Source organism: Schistocerca nitens, chromosome 12, assembly GCF_023898315.1.
Source record: "Schistocerca nitens isolate TAMUIC-IGC-003100 chromosome 12, iqSchNite1.1, whole genome shotgun sequence".
NCBI classification, from domain to species: Eukaryota; Metazoa; Arthropoda; class Insecta; order Orthoptera; family Acrididae; genus Schistocerca; species Schistocerca nitens.
In genome coordinates this window covers 1,361,709-1,388,306 of record NC_064625.1, presented here as the reverse complement: position 1 = coordinate 1,388,306, position 26,598 = coordinate 1,361,709, and positions in this window count along the sequence as shown.

Below are 26,598 nucleotides of genomic sequence, written 5' to 3'. Positions count from 1 at the left end.
TTGGGGAAGTTAATACAGTCTCTAAAGGGTTGCTATGCGAGACCTGGCGACAGCAACATCCTCCACAGGTGCTGTTAACCTTGATAGCGAATGAGGGGCAGCCTTTGGATAAATTGTTGTGGGCAGTTGATCGCACACACAGCACATTAGATGTGGCAGCTGTAGCATCGGCAGATACTGATGCCACAGGTAATAATGAGGTTTGGGGACGTCAAAAGAACATGTGTGTTGCTGCGCAGTGGCGTCATTTCGACGGATGCTGAGTAGGACCAGACCTGATCAAAATTTACAGACTACATTGGAAAAGATGGACAACTAATTAGAGGTATTTGTTGTTCAGATGGGTTCAACAGACGGCCACAGATACAAAGTTCTACCAGTCTGCCAGCTCAGAACCTCACTCAGGCTCAAGATGCCTCATCGGCAATCTGTTGGCACAAGATGCTCCGAGACGCTAGAAATATGATTCCAGGGCCGCCAGTTGTGTAGCTCATCCACAGAATTGTGCCAGATAAAATTTTGTAAATTAAAACAGTTTTTGGAGAGATGTTGTAGTTCTAGTGTCATACAAGGTTTGGACAGTCTTTGACAATCTTCACAACATTTTATCCAGAAGAAAGATAGTACATGGCGTCTTTGTAAGGATTACCAGTTATTAAATGCCAGAACTGTATCAGACAAATGTCCTGTTCCACACATTCAAGAATTCAAGTATTCTTTAGCAGGTGGAAAAGTTTTTACGGTTTTTGTTTCTCGCATGGCCTGTAACGAGAGACCTGTAGCACCTATGGATGTTCCCAAGACAGCAGTGACCACACCTTTCGCCCTTTCCGAGTTTCTGCAGATGCGTTTTGTTCTTAAAAATGTGGCTCAGATCTGGCAACAGTTCATTGATGAAGTGCTCCAAGGACTGCCGACTTGTTTGTGTATCTTGGGGACATTTGATATTATCCACTGATGCACAACTCCATGTCAGTATGTGGTTAAAATATGGTAAAGGTTACCAGATTACAGTCTGTTACTGAATGAACAGAAATGCACAGCGAGTAAAAGTGAAGTGACCTTTCCCAGCTATAGAGTTTTGCGTAATGGAAAATGTGGCTTTGCTGTAAGAGCTGTCATGTCCAAAGAATTGCCGACTGCTACAAAGGCTCTTAGGTACAGTGAGCGATTACCAGCAACAGGGGCTATTCAGCTAACTCTTACGGATGCACTTGCGCACCGCTACAATAAGGGGAAATATTTACTCAGATGGACTTTGGAGATGGACAAGGCGTTCCATGCTTTGCAGAACAGTCTTGTGCAGTCTGTGTCACTCGCCCAGCCAGTAGCAGCCACACCATTAGCTGTGGTGGTAGACGCCAGTCAGACAACAACTGGGGCCAAGCTGCACCAGAATGTGGACGATTGTTGACAGAAGACGCTACTGCTACAGCAAATGAACTGGAGTGCCTATGATAGGGAGCTATTGGCAGTTTACGAGAGTGTGAAGCGCTTCTGTCCTCATGACGAAGCTCGTCCAGTGACAGTTAACATGGGCCACAAGCCCATTGTACACACATTCCAATATGTAAGCGATAAGTGCTCACCTCAACATTTCAGGCACATCGAGTTTGTTGCCCACTTTATGACAGATGTTCGACATATTCGATGTGCTGAAAACATAGTGGCCGACTGTCTCTCCTGTGTGGTTGGTGCTGTTACGATCCTGAAGTATGACAACCTCGCCAACGCACAGATGGCAGACTGTTAACTGCAAGGCTGACAGATCATTCTTTGAGCCTGTGATTCCTGGGGGTCGAAGTACCAGGCTGCGATGTCGACTTGCCTATATTACTGTTAGATGCGAAAGTTGGGTGGAGGCCAAACCAGACAGGACATACTATCTGACACAGTTGCACAGGCATTTGTCATACACTGGTTGGAGCGCTTTGGCTGTTCCCTTCACATTATGACAGACCGGAGAAGGCAGATTGAATCGACCCCATTCAGCAAGCTGGCTAAACTGTGCGGATTCCAGCACCACCATTCCACCAATTACCACCCAGCCAGCAATGGAATGTTGTGGTTGAAAAGTGGCAACATACTCTGAAAGCAGCTCTCATAAGTTAAAAAGAAAGTTCGACCAAAGCACTCGCTCTGGTACTGTTGGGGCTACGGACAGCTTTCGAGGCTGATATCGGCGCCCCAGTGGTTGAGACGGCATGTGGACAGCCATTAAGGGTGATAGCGAAATTTCATACCTCTGCGCCTCTGCTGGACCAGAGTTACCCTTGTTGGTACGGAGGATTCATGATCGTGTGGCAAAGCAGCGACAAGCACAGGCTGTACATCACGGCTCACACACAGTTTTCTTGCACAAGGCGCTAACAGATTTTTCGCATGTCATACTGCACACTGATTCCACATAGACGACTCTTCCGCCCTCATATGTGGAACCCGGGCAGATTTTGTGGCAAACTGAACACGCATTTGAGATTCTGCAAAATGAGAATGGCAGCAAAGATTCAGTTGAAATAAAGAAACAAGCATAGGTCATGAAGCTCCAGTTTCAGATGACGATGTGGCCATCATGGGGGGAGGGAGGTATGGGAACGGCGCTCCCACAACCGTGCAGCCAATGAACTCGAAATCTAGTCTTGGGCAGCTCACACTGGCTTTACACGCATCCATTCCTCTCGGCAAGTTACTGCAGCCAATGATATTTCGCACAGGAGCTGGTAGGTTGTCAGATTCAAGTCCGCCTATATTCTTAGTGCTTCACGCTTTAGTGGTGGCCTGTGTGGAAATAATTATCTTCCCAAGCCTATCGGAAAACCTCTAGCAAGTCTAATTAACGTCCGTCCAGAATTGTGGCTGGGACCCAAGAATCTGTTTCTAAAAAAGTGCGTTCAGATCCCTAAAAGGTAAAAGAACCCTTGACAGTCTGTCTATGCTGCACTATGAACTTCTTTCAGTATCCAGCAATCAACATCACGTGACAGCAGCACTGTCTGACATGAAGACTACATATGTGAATGTCTTTATTCTGCTTTTACTTTAAAACTTAAGGCATTCCAAAAGAATCTGTATCTGCCATTTATACATTCCTGACACAAAGAAAAAAATAAAAATGATTCCAAAGCAAATTACATGATTTTTGTACAGAATCAAGAGGGTAGCACAGCAGATCAAGTCTCAGTTCTCTTCTGTTTTTAATCTAATTGCAGGACACCTACATCTACATGTACATGTCTACTCCACAAATCACACTTAAGTGTCTGGCAGAGGGTTCTTCGAATCCATCTTTGCACTAATTCTCTGTTATTGTACCCCTGACCAACACACGGAAAGAGTCAACACCTTTATCTTTCTATACACGCACTGAATTCCCTTATTTTATTATGATGATCGTTTCTTCCTATGCGGGCTTCTGTCAACAAGATATTTTCGCATTCAGAGAAGAAATTTGGTGACTGAAATGTCGTGAGAAGTTCCTGCCACAACGAGGAACGCCTTTTTTTATTTTTTATTTTTATTTTATTTTTATTTTTAATGTTGTCCACCTCAAATCCTGTATCATGTCCGTGACACTCTCTCTCCTACTTCTCGATAATACAAAACTTGCTGCCCTTCTTTGAACTTTCTCGAGGTGTAGACAGTCTCTTTAGTAGATGTATTGCATCTTCTAAGTGTTCTGCCAGTAAAACGCAGTCTCTGGTTCGCCTTCCCTACAACATTTTCTATGTTTTCCTTCCAATTTAAGTTGTTTGTAATTGTAATTCTTAGGTATTTAGTTGAATTTACAGCCTTTAGATTTGGAAATTTGTGGTAAGTTCCTATGGGACCAAACTGCTGAGGTCATCAGTCCCTAGGTTACTACTAAATCTAACTTAAACTAACTTACACTATGGACAACACGCACACCCATGACCGAGGAAGGATTCGAACCTCCGACACGAGGAGCCACGTGAACCGTTTTAGATTTGACTGATTTATCGTGTAACTAAAGTTTAAAGATTGCATCTAGCACTCATGCCGATGACGTCACACTTTTCGTCATTTAGGGTCAACTGCCAACTTTCGCACCATACAGATATCTCATCTAAATCGTTTTGCAATTGGTTTTGATCTTTTGATGACTTTGTTAGACGGTAAATTGCAGCATCATCTGCAAACAGTCTAAGACAGCTGCTTAGATTGTTTCCTAAATCGTTTATGTAGGTAAAGAACAGCAGAGGTATATAACGGTACCTTGGAGAATGCCAGATATAATTTCTGTTTTACTCGATTACTTTCTGTCAGTTACTACGAACTGTGACGTGTCTGACAGGAGATCACGAATCCAGTCGCATCACTGAGACAATACTCCATAAACACGCAATTTGATTACAAGTCGCTTGTGAAGTACGGTGTCGAAAGCCTTCTGGAATGACATTTTCCAAATCCATGCTATGTATCAATAGGCGGTTCTTTTTGAGGTAATTCAAAGTGTTCATGGGCCTGAATTTAGTAGATCATTCCTCTTGCCTGTTTTGAATATTGATGTTACCTGTGCAGCTTTGCCGTCTTTGGGTACAGATCTTTTGTCGAATGTGTGGTTGTATACAATTGTTAAGAATGGAGCTATTGCATCAGCACACACTGAAAAGAACCTAATTGGTGTAAGTTGGGACCAGAAGATTTCCTTTATTTAAGTAATGTAAGTTGCTTCATGGCTCTGAGGATATCTACTTGTGAGTTACTCATGTTGGTAGCTGTTTTTGATTCGAATTCTGGGATATTTACTCCGTCTTCATGAACAACATATTTTTATCAGATGCTAAAACCCTCCAGAATACAAATGATCTGTGCCCACCTTCTGTACATCAAGATACAGAATCTCTATCCTTATCTTAGAAGTGGTCATTGGTACACTTACACTATAGTTTGATGATAATGGCTTAACTATTGAAACTGAAATGTCATCTATAGCTCACTTCAGTTATAGAAGGATATGATTGTCTATATCATACATCTTATTAGGCAGTCTCTCCTTCCCACTGTGTTCAAAAAGAAATTTTTAGGAATGATATTTAACATATACTTATCAGAGTCTGGTCATATGTCTCACATTATTAAGGAATGGGAAAATAGCATCAATGTAAAGGGGCCTACTGCAGAAACTTAAGGGGTTTGTTAGCTGCAACAGACAGAAGATACATTTTGTTGGTGCTGCACATGTAGCGATTTTCACCGAGATAAACTCACGCTACAGTGTTCTTTTTCGCCACACCAGTGTAGAAGTGTGCACAGAATCAGCTAAGTGAAACATCCGCGCACGTTTATTTATATATAGAAGCCGATTACGGACTTTTACTACGTGTGAGACTGTGTTTACAAGACCTATGTACCAATTTGAAGTTCTAGATTCAGTTGTTTTACTGATCGGATCGCTTCTGCATCATCTTTCATTGATTTTATCAATATCCATTTGATATGTGATATATTATGAAATTTCGAACGTTTGAAATTGCCGTGATAAACTTGTACTGTAATTGTAAGCTGTAGGCTTAAATTTAATTGTGTTCTTTTAAAATTTTTGAGAGCAGTAGGCCTATCCTCGTTCGAAACAATCGTTCTCTAATTTCATTTCACAATTACGTGAGAAAGAGGTCATTTTTGAGAATTTTCTGATGCTTATAAAACTATATTTTCGTAGTTTATTGGTATGAGTCTTTGGATACATAATTCATTTCTAGCAGATCAGCGTCTGTGGTTCAAATTTCTGCCAAGAATACATCAATCTTGAGTTTCATTGTATATCAACGCAAATAAACGTGGGTTTCAATTCTTAGAGGGAATTAGCAACTTTTTAACTCAACAGATTCAAAGATAATCGGTGGACTTCATTTAAAGTTATGTGTTCACACCCTTGTAATACACTGCACCAGCCAAACTGCAGCCCCACTGTGGAAGCCGTTCCCGAACACGGGGTGAATTGGTTGAAATTCGAAAGCAGTTGGAAATCGCCCTGACCACTGTCAAACGATTGGCAGCTGCTGCGAATCGGTGTGCTGGAAGACTTCCTGAGAGTCGCGTACCTCTGCAGAAAGTACAAGATCTCTCACTACTCGTCCAGTCGACTGTAAGTGGCGTGACAATGGTAGATCTAGGCGGCCTTTTTTTACAGGGTGGATGGAGCCAGGGAGGACAGGAAAGCACGCCATGGGCACTCAGTGTGTATGCTTGTGGGCCTCATTCATCATGTTGAGAGGCTGTTCCGGCAACCATTGCAACCGACTGCAGAGTGTGGCACATGTTGGAATAAATGATGCCTGTTGTCTTGGCTCCAAGGCCAGCGACTAGGAGAGAAGGTTGAGAAGAGTAACCTTGCACATGGAGTTTCAATAAAGCTCACAGTCTGCAGCACTGTCCCCAGAACTGATCATGGCCATTTGGTTCTGAGTAGACTGAAAGGACTGAACCAGAGACTTCGAGGGTTCTGTGACAAGATGGGCTGTGACTTCCTGGACTTGTGCCATAGTGTTGGGAACTGTAGGGTTTCTCTGAATGGGTCAGGTGTGCACTACACATCAGAGGCTGCTACTCAGGTAGGTGACTGTGTCTGGACTGCAGACAAGGGTGTATTAGATTAGGCAACTCTCCATCCAATCCAGGTTACTATAGCTGTAGGAAACCCAGAAGAATCAGTGTTATATCAAAAGTAATGCCTCCCTCAGGTGAGAGTATTAAAATAACCTGAACTATTCGCATCAAAGTGCCAGAACTTGAAGTTCTCATGAAAAGCATCTAAACTCACATAATACTAGGTACAGAAAAGTGGTTGAAATCTGAATTTGATAGCAGTGAGATTTTTGGGGAAAATATGAAATTGATAAAAGTGAGATTTTTGGGGAAAATTTAAGTGTATGTCAGAAAGGCAGGAAAATGGGAAATGGATGTGTTACTATTGTCGCAGTAGACACGACACTCGAATTCTCTGAGATAGAAATTGAAACTGCATGTGAGATTGTTTGGACAAGACTCAGTATTAGGAGTGGGGATAAAATGATAACTGGGTCCTTCTATTGCCCACCTGACTTATCTCCTGACATCACTGAAAATTTAGAGAAAACCTCAGTTCACTTATATTTACGCTCCCCAATAATACTGTAATAATTGGTGGAGATTTTAATCATTCAGAAATTAATTGGAAAGGTTACAGTTTTGTTAATAGTGGACATTATAAAGACATCCTGTGAAACTTTATGAAATGCCCTTCTCTGGAAACTACCTCGAAAAGATAGTTAGGAACACCACACATTATAAAAATGTATTGGATCTAATGGCAGCAAATAGACCTGACCTCTTTAAGGATATCTACATCACAACTGGTATCAGTGACCATGATGCAGCTGTAGCAACAATGATTGCCAAAGTACAAAGGACAACTAAAACAAGCAGAAAGATTATATATGTTCAGTTAACTAGATAAAAACCAGTAGTGCCAATCTCAGTGATGAACTTGAAACTTATAGCACAGGTCATCTAGAGGAACTCTGGCTCAAGTTTGACAGAATAGTTGACCATGCACTGGATAGATATGTACCCAATAGGACAGTCCATAACAGGAGGAAACCTCCATGGTACACAGGCACTATAAGGAAACTTGTAAAGAAACAGAGATCACTGCGTAATAAGTGTAACATAAAGTGTAGAACTATACATAGAGAAACAGAGATCACTGCATAATAAGTGTAACACAAAGTGTAGGACTATAGATAGAGAAATGCTGAATGAAATGAATTTGGCTGTTACGAGAACAATGCGTGATGACTTCAACGAGTACCATACCAGAATTTTGCCAAACGACCTTTCACAGAACTCAAGAAAACTCTGGTCATATGTGAAGGCATGACAGTTAGTGTCCGGTGCTTAGCAAAAGAGACAGGAACTGAAATTGAGGGTAGCAAAACTGAAATGCTTAACTCTATTTTCAAATATTCGTTTAAAAAGGAAAACCCAGGAAGAATTGAGTCAATTTAATACTCTTTTTTTTTGGTCATCAGTCTACTGACTGGTTTGATGCGGCCCGCCACGAATTCCTTTCCTGTGCTAACCTCTTCATCTCAGAGTAGCACTTTCAACCTGCTTCCTCAATTATTTGCTTGACGTATTCCAATCTCTGTCTTCCTCTACAGTTTTTGCCCTCTACAGCTCCCTCTAGTACCATGGAAGTCATTCCCTCGTGTCTTAGCAGATGTCCTATCATCCTGTCCCTTCTCCTTATTAGTGTTTTCCACATAGTCCTTTCCTCTCCGATTCTGTGTAGAACCTCCTCATTCCTTACCTTATCAGTCCACCTAATTTTCAACATTCGTCTATAGCACCACATCTCAAATGCTTCGATTCTCTTCTGTTCCGGTTTTCCCACAGTCCATGTTTCACTACCATACAATGCTGTACTCCAGACGTACATCCTCAGAAATTTCTTCCTCAAATTAAGGCCGGTATTTGATATCAGTAGACTTCTCTTGGCCAGAAATGCCTTTTTTGCCATAGCGAGTCTGCTTTTGATGTCCTCCTGGCTCCGTCCATCTTTGGTTATTTTACTGCCTAGGTAGCAGAATTCCTTAACTTCATTGACTTCGTGACCATCAATCCTGATGTTAAGTTTCTCGTTGTTCTCATTTCTACTACTTCTCATTACCTTCGTCTTTCTCCGATTTACTCTCAAACCATACTGTGTACTCATTAGACTGTTCATTCCGTTCAGCAGATCATTTAATTCTTCTTCACTTCCACTCAGGATAGCATCAGCGGATCATAACATTGATATCCTTTCACCTTGAATTTTAATTCCACTCCTGAACCTTTCTTTTATTTCCATCATTGCTTCCTCGATGTACAGATTGAAGAGTAGGGGCGAAAGGCTACAGCCTTGTCTTACACCCTTCTTAATACGAGCACTTCGTTCTTGATCGTCCACTCTTATTATTCCCTCTTGGTTGTTGTACATATTGTATATGACCCGTCTCTCCCTATAGCTTACCCCTACTTTTTTCAGAATCTCGAACAGCTTGCACCATTTTATATTGTCGAACGCTTTTTCCAGGTCGACAAATCCTATGAAAGTGTCTTGATTTTTCTTTAACCTAGCTTCCATTATTAGCCGTAACGTCAGAATTGCCTCTCTCGTCCCTTTACTTTTCCTAAAGCCAAACTGATCGTCACCTAGCGCATTCTCAATTTTCTTTTCCATTCTTCTGTATATTATTCTTGTAAGCAGCTTCGATGCATGAGCTGTTAAGCTGATTGTGCGATAATTCTGGCACTTGTCAGCTCTTGTCGTCTTCGGAATTGTGTGGATGATGCTTTTCCGAATGTCAGATGGTATATCGCCAGACTCATATATTCTACACACCAACGTGAATAGTAGTTTTGTTGCCACTTCCCCCAATGATTTTAGAAATTCTGATGGAATGTTATCTATCCCTTCTGCCTTATTTGACCGTAAGTCCTCCAAAGCTCTTTTAAATTCCGATTCTAATACTGGATCCCCTATCTCTTCTAAATCGACTCCTGTTTCTTCTTCTATCACATCAGACAAATCTTCACCCTCATAGAGGCTTTCAAAGTATTCTTTCCACCTATCTGCTCTCTCCTCTGCATTTAACATTGGAATTCCCGTTGCACTCTTAATGTTACCACCGTTGCTTTTAATGTCACCAAAGGTTGTTTTGACTTTCCTGTATGCTGAGTCTGTCCTTCCGACAATCATATCTTTTTCGATGTCTTCACATTTTTCCTGCAGCCATTTCGTCTTAGCTTCCCTGCACTTCCTATTTATTTCATTCCTCAGTGACTTGTATTTCTGTATTCCTGATTTTCCCGGAACATGTTTGTACTTCCTCCTTTCATCAATCAACTGAAGTATTTCTTCTGTTACCCATGGTTTCTTCGCAGCTACCTTCTTTGTACCTATGTTTTCCTTCCCAACTTCTGTGATGGTCCTTTTTAGAGATGTCCATTCCTCTTTCATTCCTCGTCCCAAGCCCATATTCTCCTGTAACCTTTTCTTCTACTCCTTCCCCTACAACTGCATTCCAGTCGCCCATGTCTATTAGATTTTCGTCCCCCTTTACATACTGCATTACCCTTTCAATAGCCTCATACACTTTCTCTATCTGTTCACCTTCAGCTTGCGACGTCGGCATGTATACCTGAACTATCGTTGTCGGTGTTGGTCTGCTGTCGATTCTGATTAGAACCCGGTCACTGAACTGTTCACAGTAACACACCCTCTGCCCTACCTTCCTATTCATAACGAATCCTACATCTGTTATACCATTTTCTGCTGCTGTTGATATTACCCGATACTCATCTGACCAGAAATCCTTGTCTTCCTTCCACTTCACTTCACTGACCCCTACTATATCTAGATTGAGCCTTTGCATTTCCCTTTTCAGATTTTCTAGTTTCCCTACCACGTTCAAGCTTCTGAGATTCCACGCCCCGACTCGTAGAACGTTATCCTTTCGTTGATTATTCAATCTTTTTCTCATGGTAACCTACCCCTTGGCAGTCCCCTCCCAGAGATCCGAATGGGGGACTATTCCGGAATCATCTTTTGCCAATGGAGAGATCATCATGACACTTCTTCAATTACAGGCCACATGTCCTGTGGATACACGTTACGTGTCTTTAATGCAGTGGTTTCCATTGCCTTCTGCATCCTCATGTCGTTGATCATTGCTGATTCTTCCGCCTTTAGGGGCAATTTCCCACCCCTATAACAAGAGAGTGCCCTGAACCTCTATCCGCTCCTCCGCCCTCTTTGACAAGGCCATTGGCAGAATGAGGCTGACTTCTTATGCTGGAAGTCTTCGGCCGCCAATGCTGATTATTTATTATTATCGGGGATCGAACCTGGGACCGAAGACGTTTTGATTATGAATCAAACACGCAACCCCTATACCACGGGTCCCCTATTCAATACCACTGAAAAGATGAATGAAATAAGTGTTAGTGAAATAGTTAAAATTGAACAAAGCTCCAGGGCCTGGTGGAATCCCTGTGAGGTTCTATATTAAATCTGCAGCTGAGATAGCACCTCTCCTAGCTATAATCTATCGTAAATCCATTGAACAAAAAACTGTGCACATTTCTTGGAAAAAAGCACAGGTCACACCTGTCTACAAGAATGGTAGTAGAAGTGATGCACAAAACTACCACCCAGTACCCTTGACGTCAATTTGTTGTAGAATATTAGAACATATTTGAGCTGAAACGTAATGAAGTATTTTGAACAGAATAATCTCCTCAGTGCCAACCAGCATGAATTCTGAGAACATGTATCATTTAAAAACTCGGCTTGTACTTTTCTCTCGTGACAAACTGAAAGCTTTGGATCAAGGTGATCGGCTTGGTGCAGTATTTCCTAATTTCCAAAAGGAATTTGATTCAATACAAGTAAGCTTATTGTGAAAAGTTCGATCATGTGGGGTATCAAGTGAAATTTGTGACTCTGTGGAGGATTTTTTTTTCTGGGCACACATGTTATCTTCGATGGGTACTCATCGTCAGAGGTAGAAATAACTTCAGGTGTACCCCTGGGAAGTGTCTTGGGACCATTGGTGTTCATGTTGTATATTCATGATCTTGCAGACGATATAATAGTAAAATCGGACTTTTTGCAGATGATTCTGTTATCTGTAATGAAGTAGTACCTGAAAGAAGCTGCATAAATTTTGAGTCAAATCTTGACAAGATAGCAAAATGGTGCAAAGATTGCAACTTGATTTAGATGTCCAGATATGTAAAATTGTGCACTTCACAAAATGAAGGAACATGGTATCGTATGACTATAATATTAATAACTCAATGTTGAAATCGGCCAACTCATACAAATACCTGGATATAAGACTGCATGGATATGAGTGGAATGATCACATAGCCTCAGTCGTTGATAAACCACTTTGCTGGATTGATAGAATACTGGGGAAGTGCATCAGTCTACAAAGGAGATTGCTTACAAATCGTACATGTGACCCATCCTAGAATATTGCTAAAGTGTGTGGGACGAACAACAAATAGGTCTGACAGGAGATATTGTCATAGATTTTTTTAATCCATGGTAGAGTGTCACAGACAGGCTGAAAAAACTCAACTGACAGGACAAAACAAAGTTACAACGATTTATTTCCAATACATCGAATAATCTGCTTTAAATTCATCCTTGGTAATGAAATGTTATGTCAAAGGAAAATACATAATATTTTACTTGTGGCAAATATTTGGACTGACCTCCAATTGTTTGGAAGTAGGAGAAAGGGCAGACTAATCCATAATCATTTCCAAGTAAATTTTTGAGAATTTGGTTTTACTCTAAATAAATGATACAATGCAGAAATCTAATGAATAATTTGCATGGGCTACTTTTCAGGAAGACATCTCATGCAGCATCATACACATCAATTCCAAGGCTATTAGACTGTCTCGTACTGAGGTATATTTGAACTATAAATTTCTTTTCGTGGTTGGAATACCAACAGACCATGCTACATAATACAAGTACTCCTCTGTCCTCTGTGCTAGCTGTATGCAGAGCACATGTGCAAATTTATAGCACTACACACACTTACTGATGAGGGAAGGTGGATACTTCATAAGTTAATTCCAATATCTCAGTCTGAAACGTTGTTGCTGGTGGTGGTGGTGTTGATGACAATGATGATTATCATCTGAGATGGAAAATTCCTTGACAGTTGTTTGACAGTAACACTTCATGCATAGATTTGTATGTGATTGAATTTAAATGTACTGTGGTGGCAAAAGAAGTGTTCCTTCGCTGGACAACACGAAATGAGTTGGTATATTGAAGAAAGCACTATTAGGCTCTGGTTCCTTTACAAAGGAAAACGCATGAGAATTGCCCCAATTTAATCCTTGTACCACTGGAAAGATTAATGAAGTAAGTATTAGTCCCATTGTTGTTGAGAAATAGCTGAAATCGTTAAAATTTAACCAAGTTGAATGGTCCAATGGAATCCCTGTCAGATTCTATACTGAATTTGTGGGTAAGTTAGCTCCTCTTCTAATTATAAGCCATAGTACATCCCTTTAACAAAAAACTTTGCCCAGTTCTTGGAAAGAAGCCCAAGTCAAACCTGTCTGCAAGAAGGGTAGTAGAAGTGAGCCACAAAACTACTGTCCAACATCCTTGACATCGATTTGTTGTAGCATAATGGAGAAATGTGTATGGGGTATCTTCAACACAATGACCTCAATTTCAACCAACATGGATTCGAAAAAATCAGTCAAGAAACCCATCTCGCATTTTAGGACACGACATACTGAAAGCTGTGAATCAAAGCAGTAAGGTAGGTGCAATATTACCAATAGTATGACCATATGGAGTATCAAGCAAAATTTGTGAGAATTTTTTGGCATAGAGGACACAAGATGTTATCTCGGATGGAGAGTCATCATCAGATGTAGAAGTAACTGGGTGTGCCCCAGGGAAGTGTGTTGGCATGCTTGCTATTCATGTTGTATATTAATGACCTTGGAGACAATATTAATAGTAACATCAGACTTTTTGCATACGATTCTATTATCTGTGATGAAGTACAGTTTGGAAGAAGCTATGTAAATACCCAGTCAGATCTTGACAAGATTGCAAAATGGTGCAAATATTGGCAATTTGATTTAAATGTGTAGGTATGTAAAATAGTGCACTTCACGAAACGAAGAAACTTAGCATCCTACGACTGTAATATCAATGAGTCACTGTTGGAATCAGCCTTCTCATACAAGTATCTGGGTGTATCACTTTGTAGGGATATGAAACCGAGTGATCACAGAGGCTCAGTCGTGAGTAAAGCAGGTAGTAGGCTTCAACTTACTGGTAGAATACTGGGGAAGTGCAATCAGTCGACAAAGGAGATTGATTACACATCATTCATGCAACTGGTTCTAGAATATTGCTCAAATAGGACTGACAGTGGACATTTAACGTATAAAGAGAAGGGCTGCTCAAATCGTCACAGGTTTGTTTGATCCGTGGGAATGTATCACAGAGATTCTGAAGGAACTCAGCTGGAAGAATCTTAAAGATAGATGTAATCTCTCCCAAGAAAGTCTATTTGCAAAGTTTCAAAACGAGCTTTAAATGGTGACTCAAGGAATATACCACAATACCCTAAGTATTGCTCACACAAGGATCATGAGAATAAGATTGGAATTATTACCGCTCATATGGAGGCAGTCAGACAGTCATTCTTCCCACACTCCATATGCGAATGGAATGGCAAGAAACCCTAATAACTAGTACACATTGACTTACCCTCTCCCATGCACCTCACAGTGGTTTGCAGTATGTAGCTGTAGATGTAGGTGCAAATCCTTTTTATGCATATATAAGGGCTATGCCCACTCAGCTATAGAACATAGATTCTTCATATATCACAACACTGCCAAACATGCTCCACATGACGCCAGCTAGTTTAGGTTATTGTGCGTAAATCATTACTACTTTATTGGCAATCGAAATTTGTTGTTGTTGCCCACTACCAGCGTGAGTTCCAACAGTGCCTATGGGCCTTGTAGAACTGTGGAATCAGGATCACACCACCATTTCTGGCACTTTGCGGACAAAACCAGCCCTTCAAATCAGTAGGCTAGCCAATAGGAGGTGTGAGAAAGATATTAGTGATCACTGGCCACAGTTTGGAGTGCAGAGCAGAGCCTGGTCGCGCTCTTGTGATCTGGTCGTCTAGCAGAGGAGTTGGCTTTATGATGCCTGCTTATGTCTCTATTGTGTGCCAGCCTTCGTACAGAGCAAATGGATGAGACCATCCGTCTCTGGTTCTGACCTTCTCGATCGGCCACCGTTTCATTTGCATGTGGTCCACCTAATCTCAATTCCTGTATCTGTACGCCCTATGTCACACTAGACTGGAGGGCATACTTCTGGTCTGGGCTGGAGGAGCCCTTGTGTATCCCATGTACCTAGTATATATTCGAAGTTTAGTTTATTTCAACAGCTCGTTCTGATCCCCATCTTTGTCCACCCTGCCGTGAGGCCCCATGCAAGACATCAGGATCTGGACTCAGCACAACTCTGATACATGTAGGTAAATCTTCATGCAATGTGATCAGTACTAACGACTATGTTACTAATGGAAGCTTTTGCACTTCTGTTGACTGTTCAACATCAATACCTGGAAAGAAAATTTAATGGTCACAAAATTCACCAGTCCTATAGTAAATTAATCAGCCTCCTATGAGAAATATGAAAGACAACATTCTCTTCATAAGGTCCACATTACAAACGCAAGATCATTGCCTACTGCTAGTAGCAGCAACTGAACTCCATATGTACCATCAATCACTGTATTCAACTGGATAGTCGCAGAGCCTTACCTACGATTCCATCAGATGCCAGTTGCAGAACTTGAATACACACTATTACAGTTTTAAGAAAAATAGTTTTGTCAGTTAATTCATACTTATATTGATCTTTATGGACCCACTTTGTTCAAATGTTTGCTAATAACTCTCAGTAACAAAACACTTCAAGGTTTTGGTCCCTGAAGCAGAAGTATTGCAAGCAATTAAATGGTTCTATTTATATTTTAGAAGTGATAGTGATATACCATATTTTGACCAATCTTGATTCCAGAGCTATTCATAACATCACATTCAATGACTTTATCGGCAAAACGAATTATGACAGTAAAGTGAACATACAAAGTCTGGAAGACTTATGAGAAACACTACAGCACAAAAGAAGAAGTGGAAGAATCTTTTTTCTGCAGACCCTACCTCATGTAGGTCTGCTTTCCAATGAAACTGTGTAGACCAATTACCCAGACAAAAAGATCTGCACCTGTAATGAACCTCATCCAACCACTCTTCGATTTCAAATTGCTGTTACGAAAACTGGTCAATGAGGAAGGGGGTGAGGATCGGCACATTTCAATCTGTTGTGAAGAGCAACAATATTATTTGATTCAACGCGTAGTTTGAAATTCTCCCTTGTTTCGAAAATTTCAGACTTGCAGGGAAGTGTTGCTTATAAGGATAAGAATTTATCTCAACTATGGTTTAACTCCTTCCCACTTACACTATATAGCGAGAAACGATAATCTTCTCTGTGACTATCAGAAGAAATAAGAGGCCTGAACAACTTATTATTTTCCTATAATATTTTCGAAGCATTGAAAAACAGTTGACTCCTTAAACATGTCAAACAGTAGATGCCCCGATATATAAATGGGCCGATTGTACTGCTTCATAAAGACATCCAAATATATAAAGCCCCTCTTGATCTTATATGAGACAGTAATGTGTACGTATAAAATTTAATTTATTACCAGAGTTTACCTTAACGCTTTAATCACCTGAACGGCCATTGCTGGTGCAATATTAAAAAAAATAGCTGTAGCTTATTTGTCCATAGGGATGAGCTTAAGTGAGCCAAAATGAATGCGCAAATTTCATCTCTTACGATATTTCAGTGTATATGTTTTGAAGCCATTTTAATAAAAAATGTATATGAAGATCTCTGGTTGACTAGACAAACAAAAAAGCAATACGTAATATACCGCGGAATTTAAAATCGGTTGAGAACATAATGGTAAAATGAAAGGTAAAGATTATTCATATTGTAACTTATTGTGCCCATTGATGAAAGTTACCGTAATAGATTCATAGCAAGAGCATTTGAAATAATTTACGTGGTAAGTAGTCGTCCCAACGTTTGGATAGTGAACTGACAAATACCGGTACCAACTCTTAAGAATCGTAGGATGAAATTTCCGGTCGCATTTCAGTTCATGAAAATGTTTACTGAAATTTGCACCTTGTTCCAGATGAAGTTCTTTCCGCAACTCTAGCGGGCACCTACAGTTTCCATTACGTTTCTTTCTCTTATACTCGTATTTAGATTTTTCTGGCTGTTCCGGAAGCATTTGATGCCTTTGTTTTCTCTGCGAAAAACTGTTTCAGGAATTCATCTTCTTTTTCCGCAGGCAGTGCCGCATGTAAACGTAGTGTATGCCTAATAATAAACCTTTGGTTTAGTTAAATAGCCAACACATTCCTCCAATGTTGCGAAATTGGAGCTTGAGATTGCTGCTTCGTCAGTATCCTTACTTTGCTCCAGAACATGGAATTGTGCTGTATTCTATTACATTTTATTACGCACTTCAATAAATTCTTTCTCTTTAAATTCCTTAAGGTCTTTTGTATCTATACTCAGTTCTCTAAATTGTACATTTACTTCATTCCTCACTATGTCAAACTGCTTGGTTATTTCAGAAAGCAATTCCCCTTTTAAATTAAATATGGGGACATTTCACGTGAAGTGGATAAGGCGTAACAGTATGAAGTATTTAGGAAAGATTCCACAATGTCTTGGATGGTTATGTACTAAGTTTCAGCATGCTGTCTTCTTTGGTTCCATTTCTATAGCCACTAATAGATATGGGGTCCAAATTTAGTACAAACTATAAGCATGCTGAAGTGTCAACTTTGTGTAATTTTTGTGAAAGGTACGCTTGTAACTTACAAACTCCTGTGTTTGTATATTTAAACAACTTTTTGTGCAGAATAGGAATATACTACTGATTGGATGTGTACTTCTAAAATGTCAGAAAATCCATGTTTACATATGGATGACTCCTCACAAAGTTTTCTGAAATTGATCCCTGAAGAAATTTTATGCAACATAATGTAAGATATTATTGCAAATTTTGTTATATTTCCAAAACAGTTTTACTCTGTTGTTGAAGGAATTTAGATTTTATTTAAATTTTCAATTCCTCTCTATGGTCGATCTTGTCACTAGCTCGCTTGCAGAATGCTGTTGGTTGACACGTGCTAATTCAGCTGCAGTTTGTGAACACGTCAACATTGTGAAATCAGTTTGATATTACATGTTTCTACCAGTATCTATTATGTGTATGTTACATATGTGTAAATTGACTGTTGCCTAACCAAGCATAGTTAATGCATGTATGTTATAAATCATTGCCCACAACTAATGAAATTTTAAGAACTTTATTTTAATGTTTTTTTGATTTTTATGATTTCATATAATTTATTGTATTGTAACTTTAACAGGCCTGGCATGTAAATGAACTTCGTAATTTGAAACTAGCCACCAGCAAAGTTAAACACAACTGTGATTAAATTACAATAAAGAATTTGTGTTGTCCAAGTTGTAGTCCTGTCTAGCCCTCATGTTGGCAAAATATGAGCTAATTTGCGTTTTGCTAATCAAGAAGTGCCTTTTATTTGATTTTTTTTAACAAACATAAAGTTAAGAAGGGTATACAGCCTACTGTCGACTGGTAAAGTTTTCGAGCCCCACCAGAGGCTTTGTCCCACATGTAGAGAAGAATTCTCTGTTAAACAACTACAGTCTCTGTGTGAGCAGGAACCAACGTCTACTGATTATATGGCTGCAGTTGACATGTCCTACACATTGAATACCTCATTGGCACTGCAAATGTTTGCTGTGTCTGCTGGTGAACTTACAGATGTGAAAGTATTAAATCTACAATGAACTGGCAATAGGGATTCAATGAGTTATGGAAGCAGAAAGTTAAGAAAGCATGAGGTTCCATCACTGAGGCTACAGCAACAGCAGCTGCTGCTGGTGTAAGCTCCACTGATGTTGTGCAAACAGAAATGATGATGCAATATGAGAAATATAAAGATATAGACATTTCAGTTAATTAACTACAAATTAAAGTACATTATTCAAATGAACCCAAAAAAGTTTAACTATTTATCCTTGGCAGTATCATCTGTAGCACACAACAAACAGCAAAAGAATTGGTGAAAGTGCATTTATGGTGTCAGAGACTATGCATGATGGGAAATGAACATGATGAATAGTGATTCACATGATTACACAAGATGGTGAAACCGATGATAAAACGGAGCTCGATGAATATTGTCGTGATGGCCAGTGTATGAAATAGTGTGGTAGCCTAGTGGACTATATTGTGCAGGATGTCATATAAAGCAGAATATTCTGTAAAACTGAAATTGTACTCTAAGGATCCTGTTTAAACAGTACTAAATAAATCACGAAATTCCGAAAATATCTCACAAATCTTTTATTTATTTATTATATTTTATTTATTCATCCAGTAAATATCTACAGACTGTTGGATGTCATTTGCAACACACACACACACACACACACACACACACACACACACACACACACACAGAGAGAGAGAGAGAGAGAGAGAGAGAGAGAGAGAGAGAGAGAGGTTACATATAACTTCAACATTTATTTTAATAGTACAATAAATTATCATGCATTAGCAGCAGTCGCAATTTTTGCATATTCTTGCTTCATGTCTGTTGTACTTCACATGGTTTAAGAATTCTACCACTGAATAGAAGCAGTGATCTAATAAGAATGCCCTTAGGGATTTGTGACACAGAGAAAATGAAGAAATAACTCTAATTTTATGTGGCCAACTATTGTATATTTGTATTGCACTATTTGTACTGGAGATTTTATAGGCTGTTGTCCATACTGACTGAACGTGGAGTTTGTCTTTTTGCCTGGTATTATGTTCATGTACATTACAGTTTTTATTTATCTCTTTGATGTTTTTTCTCACATATTTACAATTTTCTAGAATAAAAGGACAGGGAAGAGGGAGGAGGGAAGACTTTTGAAAGAGTGACCTACATGAGTCAGTCTGTTTTGCATGGTGCATTGCTCTTACAGCTCTTTTTTGGGTCAAGGAAGTTTCCGGGCTAGCAGCTGTGCTACCCCAGAATATAATTTCATACTGTAGAATACTGTGGAACTGGGCTAAATATGCAATTCTAACAGTTTGGAAGCTTGCTTTGTGTGCAAGTAAGTGTAGGCTGTAGCATACTTTTTTCAGTGTCGTTTTTGTTTTTTTTGTTATACGTATATATGAAGGTAGTATCTGTTCCCAAAAGAACAGATACCAGTGATGACTGTGCAGCTTCTCTAGAATGAAATGATAATTAAATTGATAGCCTAGCTGCAAAAAGGCATTGACATACATCATTGGGGACATGTTGAAAATGTGTGCCCTGACCGGGACTCGAACTCGGGATTTCTTCCTTACACGGCAGACGCTCCATCCATCTGTACAGAGGATAGTGTGCCTGCAGGGACTTATCCCTTGCACGCTACCCGCGAGACCCACATTCCTGACATATCCACACCACTACAGTAGTAGTGCACCTAATAGATATTTGCCCATCACACTCATTACTCGTGGGAGATGAATCTACCAAGTCCCGTACGAGTTGGGGCATAGCGTGTGCATTCACACAAGAAGGTCGACGACTGGGTAGCCATATTTTAACTATATATAGTGGTTGTAGATTTATTTTTCCGAAAACCGTGTTGGGAATCGCCGAGGATTTTGTTCTTATCCAGAAATTCCATTAATCTGTTATACTTGATTCTTTCATTGAGTTTGTCAAACATTAACAATAATGAGACTGGTCTATAGTTTTCAAGATTTGCCGTTGTCACCCTTTTTATGAATAGAGATCACTTTGGCAATTTTAAGACATTCCAGTAGAGAAAGACAAGTTGGTTACCTTGTGTTGCTATGTTTATAATACATTCCTTTAAGATGAAATCTGGAATACTGTCAATTCCTGAGGATGATTTTCTGAAGGTTTTTGCTGTGTGAATGATTTCACTTGGGGATGTGTCATAGAGACAGATTGAGTGGAGCCAAGAATTTACTTTATTCTTTTGGTTAATTGGGCAATTTTTCTTATTATTAATTATTAGGTTTTTTGTATTGTCTTCATAATACTGCATGAAGAGGTTTGCAATCTGCTGCGGGCCAGTAATTCCCTTGGTGTCACAGTTCAGTGTGATATTTTCCTTTTTACTATTTCCTCCCTGCTTTACTACTTTCCAGATTGCTTTGCTTTTATTTTCTGACTCTGATAAACTTATCATTAGCCATTATTTTTGCCTGACGTATGACTTTTCTATACACCTAAATATATTTTGTGATATAACTGTTGAGGAGAGGGGATATGTTGTGGTTTTTTCTGTAACTGAGCAATTTTCTTTTTGTGTAGCTTGAGACTTTTATGCCTCTTGTTATCCATGACTTTGCTTTTATATTTGTGTTCCTTACCACCCGTGTTTTGAGGGAATATACTGTTTCAAAATAATTGTTGAAGATGTCAGAAAACCTTTCAAACTTTTTGTTCGTGTCATGCAACCGAGAAACTTCTTCCCGCATTTCTCTTGATAACAAGTTATTGAATATTTCTATGCTTTGTGTTCTGAAACTTTTTCCAGTCACAATCCTTTTATGGTTTTGTTTGGGTAGTAAACAGTCTGAGTGGGTTACCACTTGAGCTTCATGATCACTATAATTTGTAATTACACATTTTGCATTATACGGTGTGTTAACAAATATTTGGTCCACAGTAGTGGCAGAAGTTTTTGTAATTCTTGTTGGGGCTGTAATTGTTTGTTTTAAATTGAAAGTATCTGTTAGGTTGAACAACAGTTCTTTTCTCCTGCTTGTTGCAAGAAAGTCAGTGTTGAAATCCCCACACAGTACTATTGATTTCCTACATGTATCTGTTATAACTTCAAGTTGAACAAATATATTTCAAGGACGACGCAATACATGAAAGTCACAGATCAAGTAAACAGAGTGAGACGTGTGTACACTTGAACAGTCAAATCATAACTGAGTCCAAGTCTAGTGGCCGCTGGCTGGCTGGCCACTTAGGTGGCACTGCTGCTGCATGTCTGGCAGACAGCACCGCATGTAGAGGACGTGGGTATCTGCACGGCGGCACTTTGAAAGATCCGCGAGTCACAACACTTTTCCCCCCTTTGAAGTTTTCGCACAGGTCTTGATGGAGGTGGCCTGTAGATTGCTAACGTCCGTAGGTGTTGTTTCACTGGCCGTAAAGTCTCGAGGAGGAGGCTACTCGTACGGATGGAAGTGTCCCCGATTGTAACGGGTCGAGATGACAGGAGATGTGGGGGTCGAATCTGCTGGGGCCCCGTGCACCAATATGCCCGTTGCGGCATGTCCGGTTGTTGTAACAGGAGACGTGGGCGATGTGTCTGCGTCCGTAGGAGATGGAGGCGAGTAGAGTTGCTCCGACAGATGATGGTCGTCTGGTTCCTGCATGGGCACATCTCCTGGTGGTGTCAGTTCTTGTGCTGGCACCGACATGATGGTGAGAGGACTGTGTTGTGAGTAATGAGAGATTCCAGGATCCCGAGTGTCAGGTAGAGCCGAAGGTGGTGTAGCGGCATCCGGAACAGGCGTTGCCGGCACACGAGGCCGAAGCTGGTCCGAATGATGCACTGCAACACCCGTGTCCGTCTGGATTTCATACAGGCGTCGGCCACGGTGTCGTAAGATGCGGCCAGGACTCCATTTTGGCCGCCTGCCATATCCCCGTACCTATACAAGGTCGCCGGTGGTGAACCGGTCAAGCGAAGGCACCCGCGGCCGTGAGGTGCAAGGCCGCAGAAGATGAAGTAGCGTGCGGGGCTGTCGGTCACGTAAGAGCTCAGCCAGGCTGTGGTCGCCCATGGGAGGGGGGGGGGGGGGGGGTGAATCAGTAAGCAGCCAGAAATTGGAGAAGCACATCATCAGCAGAAGAAGTCAGGAGTTTCCTCATCTGAGCCTTAAATGTGCGGACCAGTTGTTCAGCCTCAAAGGTCCCGCAAAGTCAGCATGAATGCGCTCTCAGGGTTTCTCAGGCGAAGGCCACGGTGACAAAGATGACTTCGGGGTGGCGGCCTGTGACGCACAAGGGCTGCAGGCAGCACCCATGTATGTGATTTCAGAGTCGATGCTGGGCCAGTACACATGACGGTACGCCAGAGATTTCGTGCGAGAGACACCCCAGTGCCCTTGGTGAAGGAGGCGCAAGACCGAAGCACGCAAAGACGAAGGTACCACAACACGTGGCAAAGCATTTTCAGTGGAAAGGAGGATAACACCATCCCTAGCCGTGAGGCGGTAACGCAAAGCGTAGTAGTTCTGCAATGGATCAGAAGTAGAGATCGGCAAACTCGTTCATCCTGGGGAATTAGTTCACTGCTGATCGTTCTTTTTTGGGAACCGTTCATTTTTACCCGTTCACCGTTCATTAGTGCTTGGTATATGATTCTTATGAAAAACTGAAAACTAGTAGTGTAGGTGACTGAAGGATGGAGGGCACCAAGAGGGGGACTTGCCTCCCCCTGGAGTATAGAGTTTTTATTCATTACAAAATTCTTACACACTTTTAGAAGTAATTTCTGTGATTATGCAGAACCTCTCATTTAGCCAACTGCAGCCTTGTGTGGTTGATCGCAAGGAAATAATATAGGGTGGCGCATCGAAAACCGGCCGCGAGTACAGACTGCTTGCCAATTACGGACAATGTGTTGTCCGTTACGAGCAGATACAACAAACAGACAAACATGTAATAATTAGGCAGTGAACAAAAAACAAGCTAATGCAAGTAACAATTGCGAAACAATCGATGACGACGTGTAGAGAGATGGAGAAGAGAACATGAAAATCTCACGCGATGCGCATGGGCTATAGCACATGTAGTCTTGTAAACCTGTTGGTGGCTGTTTCCCAACTTAATAGACCACAAGTGTCTTGTATGAAATTCTTCATTTCGACTTCCACTACATAACTATGCTAAGTTGTAAACAATAATCATTTACACCGTATATATACTTCACGTTGTCTCTGAGTTCGTAGGCGAAGTAGAGACTTTATGGAAGCATAAAATAAAATGTGGTTCTCTCATACTTGCATCACACGCTTAGTAAAAATTAGGTTATGTTGCATTATTGAAGTTAATGCAGCAATAATAATAATAATAATTAAGTTCGCATCAATAAAGTTTTTGGTTTGAAAGCTCCTTCTGAACAAATGTTTTTGAGATAATAAGTAAATACGATTTTATGGCAATCTATATCTTTTCAAATGGAGAGGCACGGCTTTTCCTACTGAGCCAGAATGACCCACAACCCACTTTTTTCCAAAGAAACCAAACTAGCAGGTAATGCAAATTGGAAACAACCAAACTTAAAAATAATTAGAGCCTTCCTAAATGTAATGTTTTGTATATGAAAGATACACGAAAATCGTTTTATATGAATTTTCTTACACTAAAAATTAAGCAAATTATTGAAAGTTAGCTGCTAAATCAAGTCGATGAAACCAAAAAATATATGAATTAAAAAAAAAAAAAAAAAAAAAAAAACTTTGCCTTGTTATAAGTATGTCTTCTGCTGTTGATTGATAGAATGAAGTGAGCTGATATGCCCTGTTGTTACCTGAAAAGACGTACCTATTACATACAACGTAATTTTCATGTAATTTACGTAACTATAAAATACTTTTTCATTACCAGTCATGGACGCTAAATAACCAGAACCAAGTGCAAGAACAGTTTGGAACACATGTAAAATAGGCGAGCGCAGTGAACAAAATGAACAACTGGACACTGAACTAATTAGGAGCAGTCGGCAGTGGAACTGAGACAGGTGGTCATGCGAAGAACGACGAGTGCGGCCGAAGGAGACCGAGAGTGAGACGAGCACGCGACCGAGGCTGGAACGAGAACTGCCGAAGTGACCGCCGCGACCGAAGTGAACTGGTGAACTATGAACCGATTGTTCCTCGTTCCCAGGAACTATAAGTAGACAGCCGCGACCGAAGTGAACTATGAACCGATTGTTCCTCGTTCCCGGGAACTAAAAGTAGACCACCGCGACCGAAGTGAACTATGAACCGATCGTTCCTTGGAATTCGTTCCTCGGTCCTTTCGTTCATCTTGGTGAACCATTCCTTTGCACCCGTTCGTTCGCGAACTACCCATCTTTAATCAGAAGTCTTAGCGGATGGATGATCTGGCCAACCCTTCTGAATACAGCGTAAAACCTGGGAGAGGGTAGGGTCAGAACTTGTAGCAGCCGCCAGCCGGTCCCCGATGATGGGGAACCCGTCCACAACCCCCTGCTCGGCAACATCCAGGTGGAAACACAAAAGTTCGTCCCTATCAACGCCAGATCAGGACCCATGGGAAGTGCATCAGCATTCGCATGTTGAGCCGTCGGGCGGAAATGAATCTCATAATTGAAACGCGACAAGTAAAGAGCCCAACGCTGGAGGTGGTGTGCAGCCTTGTCGGGAAGTGACGTTGATGGATGAAACAAGTGGTTTGTGATCCGTAACAAGATGAAATTTGGATCCATAGAGAAAAACACCAAACTTATGAAGAGCATAAATAATGGCCAAAGCTTCTTTTTCAATTTGAGAATACTTTTGTTGGGCATCCGTGAGCGTTTTGGAGGCATAAGCGATGGGTTGTTCAGAATCGTCAGAAAAAATGGTGCGCAAGGACTGCACCGACCCTGTATGGAGAGGCATCCGTGGCAAGAACAAGATGTTCGCCAGGTCGATAAGTAGCCAGGCACGGGGCCTGTTTCAGCATAGTCTTCAATTTCTGGAAAGCCGCATTGCATGACGCGGACCAGTGAAAAGACACGTTTTTATGCAACAGGCGATGCAACGGCTGAGCCACCCAAGCAGCAGACGATAAAAACTTGTTCTAGTATGCTATTTTCCCCAAAAAGGCCTGCAGTTCCTTAACAGATGTAGTGCAAGGAAGGGCATCGATCGCAGCGACAGTTTGCTGAAGCGGACGAATACCGTCCAGAGTGTTGAAACCCCAACTAAGTGATGGATGCCTGAAAAAATTTTGATTTCTGAAGATTACATTTAAGACTGGCAGTCTGTAAGACATGAAAAAGTGTACGGAGATTTTGAAGATGTTCGTCAGTGGTGGAGCCAGTGACAACAATGTCGACCTGGTACCCAGGGACAGTGAGCAATAATTGTTCCAAGAATCGCTGAAAGAGAGCAGGGGCGCTGGCAACCCCGAATGGCAATCATTTGTATTGATAGAGGCCAAAAGGTGTGTTAAGGACCAGAAACTGCCGGGAAGCAGTGTCGAGAGGAAGTTGATGAAAAGCTTCTGACAGGTCAAGTTTAGAAAAACACTGGCCTCCAGCAAGTCTAGTGAACAATTCTTCAGGTTGAGGCATAGGGTAAGTGTCGATAAGGCATTGAGCATTTGCAGTGGCTTTGAAATCGCCACAGAGATGAATATCACCATTTGGCTTAGCAATGACAACGACAGGAAAGGACCACTCACTGGAAGTGACAGGAAGCAAGACCCCTAAAGCAGTGAGACGATCCAGCTCCCGTTTGACCTGATCACGAAGGGCCACAGGATTGGGCTGAGCCCGAAAAAACTTACGCCGAGCAGTGGGTTCGAGCGTGATATGAGCTTCAAAGTCATTTGCGCAGCCTAACACAGGAGAAAAAAGGGATGAAAATGTCATCGACAAGGAATCCAATTGAGCAGAGACGATATTGACAGAATCCTCTATGGAGAACCCAAAAGCGCGAAAGGCATCGAAACCAAAAAGATTCTCTGCGTTACTATGGTCGACCACAAATCTGGAACAGTACGAATGAAAGATTTGTAAGATACCTCAGCATCAAATTGTCCCAAGAGAGAAATCTTCTGTTTATTGTAAGTCCGTAA